This window comes from Mytilus californianus, unplaced genomic scaffold (assembly GCF_021869535.1).
Source record: "Mytilus californianus isolate M0D057914Y unplaced genomic scaffold, xbMytCali1.0.p SCAF_8, whole genome shotgun sequence".
Classification (NCBI taxonomy): domain Eukaryota; kingdom Metazoa; phylum Mollusca; class Bivalvia; order Mytilida; family Mytilidae; genus Mytilus; species Mytilus californianus.
The window spans coordinates 100,309,512-100,317,798 of record NW_026262734.1 but is presented as its reverse complement, the minus strand read 5'-3'; positions in this window follow the sequence as shown (position 1 = coordinate 100,317,798).

Here is an 8,287-nt window from a genome sequence, read left to right as displayed (position 1 = left end):
TCCCGTGTCTGAGAGAGATACATGAAGATTTGTTCACCCAAGAAAATCATATTTCGAACCCGAGGGTATCGCCCGATAACAAATCTTCTTATTTCCCTAAGCCAAGGGAAATACATGTTTTATTCAACTGTCTATACTTTTAATAACTTCATGAACATAAAGTATTAGTTTCCATACATTTTTTTTATCCGCTTTTACATAAACATTGATAAGCAATACCAATCAAAGGTAATAATTTATTCTATGACAAGTTCATCATATTCATTTTTTTCTCTATTTTGTTTTATGAATCTTTTATATATGAAACAGTTTTGAACACAAAAATCATACTATCGCTATTCTGAAAAACGTTCAAAACGTTTGTACATTAAACGCGGCGTAACGTCGCAAGAGGCATGAATATAAACATTGATAGGCAATACCAACCAAAAGTTAATCATTTATTCTATGACAAGTTCAATTTTTCCACTTTTTTTTTTTACATCTAAAATAGTTTTGAACACAATAATGACTATTAAACGTTATGTACATTAACCGCGCGTAACCGGTCGCACGAAATAGTCCCGACATTTTTGAGGGGATTCCCGGAATATGATGTACTGAGAGGGGAATTTTTGTCCAATGTCACTTGGGATCGTCTAAACCAATCAAATGTTGATTTCGCTATCAATATTTACATACAGTGGAATGAAACATTTTATTAAATCATACTGAAAATCTGTAAAAAAAAAAACACATTTAAAAATTTAATTTATCAAATTAGTTGTGTTATTGCAAGGATTTGTATTTTTATATTCACTATACAAATAAATCCTTGTTTACGGTGGCCCTTTTTTCTTGTGGCTTTTTCCCTGGGTAATATTTTCCCCTTGCATTCCATTGAAAACGTCACAATAACGACAAGAGGCTGTCAGATTGACAGAAAACCGGATTTTCCTGCACGAAAATGATTTACAAATCTGGACCCCCAAACACATGAAACAGGATCGATTAAAAACAATAACTGAATTTTTGTAGGCTTCAGAAATGGAAAGGTCAAAATCAATCTTGACCTATTTTTCATACGTGACATAATATTAGAATTTAAGAGAGTATATAAGTACTGGGACTATTATACTTATATGTTTATGAGATTCCACCGAACCTGTTTTAATATGAAACCATACATTATTGTGCATAACTTTCCAGAAACCCACTTTCAAACGGTTGTTGTCTTGTAATATATGCATGGTCCGATGGAAAAATGATCGTAAAATTCGAACTTAACCCTCTTTTAGTAACAGGAAACAACATATCTAAATTTTAAAAGATTTCGTCAAAGCGTTTACAAGTTATTGCACGGACAACGCTATAAGTATCACTTTTCGCTACTTAAAGATCTACAACTCAATAACGATAAAAGCTAGAATCGCGAAAATCGAACTTGACCTTCATTTAGTCACAGGAAACGACATATCTAAATTTGATAAGATTTCGTCAAAGTGTTTTCAAGTTATTGCACGGACACTGTTCAGTTGGCAGCCGCCCGGTCGTCGGATCGGCCGCCGTACATCACCAAATTAATAACTGATATTTTCCTTCGGAAATCGATCATTCGGTTAAAAAATATTGTTCTTTTATCCCACCTCAACCCTCCTTTACCACAGGAAATCCTCTGAATAAGTAATGCATCATTAGGCAATATACAAGGACGTTCCAACACTCATATGCTACATCTATCTTTAAAGATGCAAATGTTGCTCATCACCTGTCTCATCTCCATGACAGATATAAGTGTGTTTTAATGGGGGTCCTTCTTTTCTGTATTCTTTATTTTATTATGTATACCATATTTCTCTCTTGTTTATTTATTTTGCGCATTAATCTCTATTCTTCAGTATATTTTAGCACCCCATTATTCTCTATTCTTAATTTTCGTTTGCCTATTCGCCATTTATTCTGCATTTTTTGTTAGTTATTATCTATTCTGTAAACCCCATCCAGACCATCAGATATGTTACTATCTCCACAGACAAAGCCCCCAACACCACTGATCGTTTTTGGCTGCATATCGCATTCACATAAAGTGCTTGATAAAGGCGTGGCTTATGAATCCATAATTGTTTTGGAAACTCAACATATACTCCTACGACACTATATCCTGAACAATCATAGGACTGGTCTATCTTATGTTCATTTGGAATTTCAACCCCTGAAGACGAAGAACTCGATCTTCCTTCATTTTACTGGATATCAAAATAACATGCAAACAACGTTATATAACTGGGTCTGCCAAATGCTCTACTAAACCTCTTCCCAAATTATTGATTTATAATTGTATCTCTCTTTTATCAACAACCATACCCGATACTAAAATATTCCAAAGATCTGTAAGAATGATACAATCTAAGTCTCTTTCATCTTGTAATAGTATAACCACATTGGACTTAGTATATGTATATTCTTTACACTAATAACTTTAAGACATATTTATGGCAAGCCGTTTTACTAGTTATTCTAACTTCAAGATATCTAATAAACTTTATAAGATATCTTATGTAGTTTATAAGATATCTTATATAGTTTATAAGATATCTCATATAATATATAAGATATCTCATATAATGAGATATCTTATATAATTTAGTTTTTATAAGATATCTTATCAACTTTATAAGACATCTTATAAACTTTATATCTTATTTACTTTAGAAGATATCTTATATACTTTATAAAACATCTTCTAAAGTTTATAAGATATCTTATAAAGTTTAGAAGATATCTTATAAATTATATAAGATATCTTATAAATTATATAAGATATCTTATTAATATTTTTTTATATAAGATATCTTATAAAAAAAATTATATGAGATATCTTATAAATTATATAAGATATCTTGTAAACTGTATAAGATATCTCATATATTTCATAAGATATTTTATAAACAAAAAATTTATGAGATGTCTTATAAATTATATGAGATATCTTATAAAGTTTATTAGATATCTTGAAGTTAGAATAACTAGTAAAACGGCTTGCCATACATATTGAAAGCATTACTCCAACTTTAATTGATTCATACAAAAAAATATGACTAAGTAAACCGTATATGTAAACATCTTGTTTTAAGGAACGAGGGATGGTTTAGCTTATTGAAAAAAAAACCGCACTCTGATTAATTCAAACCAATAATTCTCTAAACATGACATCGTCAAGATGATTCATTATCTCTTTTATTGACAATACGTTTTTAAAAAAATCGGCATTCCTATGATAACAAAAAAATCTATGCTCCTCTTCGTACTGTTTTGTTCCTTGATTTTTATGAGTCAGACTTGCCTGTCCCAAGTCAGTGGCCTGTAGTTCTGTGGTTGTCGGTGGTTCATGTCTATCATATTTGTTTTTCGTAAATTGTTTTGTTATAAATTATGCAGTTGAATTGTTTCCTATTTTTCATGTTGGGGCCTTTTATAGTGACTATAAACGATACTGGTTTTTCTCATTGTTGAAGGCCATACAGTTGGCCGTAATTGCACTTCTTTGAACTGATGTGGATAGTTGTCTTATCGGCAATCATACCATCTCCTTATTTTAATATTCATACACGAGTTTATTCTCTAGAACTGATGAAAGAAGCTAGCACTATCCTTTACATTCCGCTATAAAGATGATGCCAAGTATCACCAAATAATCAAAAATGTTGTGGCTATAACTCATTAAACCCATCGAACTTGAAAAAAATGGATATCCACGATATTGTTAAGTCTTATAATTATCTTGACTTACATCTAGAAGTGAAAATGAGGGACGACTGAGAACAAACATTTGCGAAAAAGAAATGATTTCAGCTTTCCAATTGTGAACCTTCCATTGCAGGTAATGTAGTAACATTTCAGCAGCACATGTTCAGGACGAGTCGATCCTTGATATAGGGTTGCTCCTCACAAGCAAGCCATTGAAGCATGGATTGGTAGTGGTAAAGTTGACTCTAATCCCTTCGGATGTTTTAACTGCGCCATCATTTGGTTGACCATTATTGAATATCTGTGTCACAGATGACCATATGATATGTTTCAATTGTTATAGCCATTCTCTCGTCCTGTTTTCTTACATTGTGAGTGACATCACCGAATGAGACTCAACTCCGAGTGTGTACTTACCATGAGCAAAAGAAGGATTAAGAGGGGACTAATATAGATGGGCCTGGTCCCTTTATGGAGCTGCATATACGGTTAATGCATAAATTGTTTACAAGTCCTACTCCTAATGTTGTCCTTTCCATAATTTTTCAAAATCTTGGAGCCGCACCTGTTGAGCAACACATAAGTGCGACATGTGGATCATGATAGGCCTAACCTTTCCGTAGCATAACCCCCAGTTTTCGGTGCATGGGTTATCATGTCTTTAGGCTTTTCGCCGCGATATAGCCTTTTTGTGCGGATGCGGCGTAAAGCAATCACCAATCAATCAATCCCTTTAGGCTTTTATGTAGTGTTTTGTAAACTGTCATTTGTCTTTTCGTCGTTTTTCTTTTTTGTCACGATTTTGTCGCTCGCTCTTTGTCTTATTAGTTTTGATTTTCCCTTTGGTGTCTTTCGCCTTTATGTTAATAAATCATTATTTTACGATAGAATTCTTTCCTTAAAAGACATTAGCTTAGTACAAAAGAAAACAAAAAGTTTGTAATTGTTGGAAATTTACAGTCTTTAATCACTTCTGTTCAGCTATCTGGTCATGTTGATTCCCGCGTCTCATAAAAATCGAAATAGCTGTATTTGAACATTAAATTTTCATGTTAAAGGTGGATAACTCTTTTGATGAGATTTCTCAAATTTGGACATTTCGATGCTGTTTAAAAAATTGTCCGCTTTCAAACACCTCAACAAATTTCAAAAAAACATGAATAAAATTATCCTTATTTAAAAGTATTTGTTTGTGATTTACATTACGACCAACCAACAAAAATGGACAACACGAACATAGCGTAAAAAGGAAAATAATTGTCTTATATCTTTTAAAAACTAAAAACTGTAGTAAATATGGAAATACTGACAGAAGCGAAATGTTTTTAAGATCAACATTGGCTGTTTATTCATCTTAACTATTTGAACCGCCTCAATGGTCTCGTGTTAGCGTGTTCGCCTCGAGTGCGAGAGGGAGTGGGTTCGATTCCCGGCCGGGTCTATTCAAAGTGAAATTGCCATTAAGGAGTAAGAGCAAAGACTGGTGGGCTCGGAATTAGAATAATGTGTCCAAGTAGGGTGACATGTCTTTCTGTGGCGGACCTTGTGAAATTGTCGATGTAGTACAAAGCAGAGTTTATATTCGTATCACATATGTGCATGCTCTCGTTCTGAATTTTAATCTAATTTGCCACTCGACGTTAAACAGCCATCCATTATCATCCCAAGTATCACTCCACTCGTTGGCTTACCAGCCCCCTTTTTCAAAATCCTGGATTAGCACCTAAAACTGTAAAGGTTATTAAGAACATTTTGAAAATATATGAAATAATTTTAAGAGAAAACGGCCTTACCTCTTTAAAGTGTATACACAATCTTAAGAGTACCGTCCCATTGTTCAATCGAATAGAAATACAATCTGTCTAAACTAACCAGTGAACATTTATGATATGACTAAAATCTCCAAATATGAAATATGAAAATAAAGAGCTTTTATCCACAGGCGCTAGGTGCAATAAACTCCCCTTTTTGTAAAAATGATTTATGTTTTAAATATTCTGTGATATTTCAACCTATATTCACTTATAAATGTGTTGTTGCCCTTTTCCATACGATATTACAATAACAGTAGTTTTTAGTTTATAAAGTTTGACGCTCTATTATTATTTTCCACGTAATTAAAACACACAAAAAATATTTAGAAAAGTGGGAGGGGAAAAAGGGGGAGGCGTTCCCCCAAGCAAAAATGGCCTCAAAAAATTAAAGAATACAGAAATGAAAGACCCTCCATCCAGACCCTCATAATAGATGGTCAGATGCGCAACGGGTTGTCGCTTGGGAACCTGTACATGCTGTCCTACAGAGTGTCTGTAATCTAATACGGAAAAAGAGGGCAATAAATTGGCGTGGCTAAAAGCAGACTATATTCTTTATACTTTTTGCACATTATTCTTTTTTTTTTATATTTTAGCACCTCTTTATTTTTTGGGTCCATTTTTCTTTCTGTTTTTTTTTTTTTTTGCCTATTATTCTCTATTCTGCAAACCCCCATCCACACCCTCAATTATGGACTATGGGGTCTGAAGGATTTGTGTATAACGCGCGACTTTAACGTGTCAATTCACAGAGACATGTTCCCCTACTCTGACTCATACAAATTATATTGACGCAGATCAGTTTTTGCTCTTATTCCTTAATGTTAAGCGTAGGAGTTGCAAATTCCTATGTTCTAGTTGGATTAGGGACCGAACCCACGACCTCCCTCCATGATGGGTGCCACGTTAACCACGAGGAGGTTATGGACGGTAACAGCTAGGTTATTCTTCTTGCTGTAAAAAGTTCAGTGTTTTTCATTAGTCTTTTAAAAGCAATAAATGAACTTGCAATGATATTTTAATACTGCTTGCATTAGTTCCACCTTTTTATGGTTTAAACAAGACAAATTTTATGTAACTACTTTTATCTTATCAAATATAAATATACAAATAAGATTGCCGGTGAGACAACTCTCCAACCATAGATATAATAGCCACTATATCTATGCTCCAACGGAGACCAAATGACTCAGAAGTTATCAACTATAGGCCACCATACGGCCTTCAAAAAAGAGCTAAACCCATACCGATTTTAAGCTATAAAAGACAAATTCAAAACTATTCAAACGAGAAAAACTACTCAGGGCCTGGTACGTTTGTGTAAAAAAAGAGTAACAAACGACAACCACTGATTTACATGCTCCTGACTTGGGACAGGCACATACAGAACGTGTGTGTGTGTGGGGGGGAGGGGGGTAATCATGTTTGCGGGCACCCAACCCTCCCCTAACCTGGGACAGTGAATTAACAGCACAATCTAATAACAAACTATAAAAATCAGTTGAAAAGGGCTCAACTCATCAGATCGATACAAAACACACAAAAACAAACAAGAGGCCCCACAAAGCCTGTGTCGCTCATCTAGGCCTATATGCATCTTTAACAATGTACACTCTCAAATGGAGAAAGGAAATATTTTTACAAAATAAACAATTTTGATGTTGATAGTACGAAGAAGTGAAAATTCATAGTAATACCAAACACTTATCAAAGCTGGTATATAGACCAGATATAACCCTGAATAACATTAAATAACAAAAAAGAATTACAATTAGTAACAGAACAGGTCATATAAACAAGAAAATACGATTTGAGAGTACTCACAGTTACTGACAGCTAGTTAAAAGCCAAAAACAATTAATAATAAAAAAATCATGCATCAGAGACTAAAATCAACTAAAACACATCCCAGGCATTTAGTATTTTAACGTCATGGACAGTCAAAGAAGACATGACTTGTGCAATGCCAAAAAATCATGCATCAGAGACTAAAATCAACACATCCCAGGGATTTAGTATTTTAACGTCATGGTTTGTTAAAGAAGATATGACTTGTGCAATGCCAAAAAAAAATTAAACATGTTTTGTGAGATCTCAACCCTCCCCTATACCTCTAGCCAATGTAAAATAAACAAACACACAGCAATACGCACAGTAAAAGTCAGTTTAAAAGAAGTCCGAGTCCGATGCCAGAATAAGCAAGAAAAGAAACTAAGCAAAATGACAATGATACATAAATTAATAAGGGACTACTAGCAGTTACTGACATGCCAGCTCCAGACCTCAATTTAACTGATTGAAAGATTATGTCTTCATCGTATGAAAATCAAGCACAATCCATCCCGTTAGGGGTTTAGTATCATACCATCATAAAATATATGAGAAGAACATAACCCGTATCATACCAACAACTGGTTTTAGAATAAATGTGTTTATTTCCGATGCAAAGACACTATGAGTGAATCAATGTTAATACCAAAATATGCCATCGTTAATGATCCGACAACAGTATCGTAACTATAATGTAACTATATCCAATCTGAATAATTCTGTTTAAAGGTTTGGTTAGCTTTTGAGGTGAATGTCGACATTTTTGTGCTTTGTATAGAATAATATACCATAAAAGATTGGATGTGGAATACCTGAACGTATAATAAGATGTCTGCATTGATTTGATTTGATTTGATTTTTTTGGTGTTTTAACGCCACTTATAAGCACCGCTTTTGGGCTATTTCGTGGCGGCCAG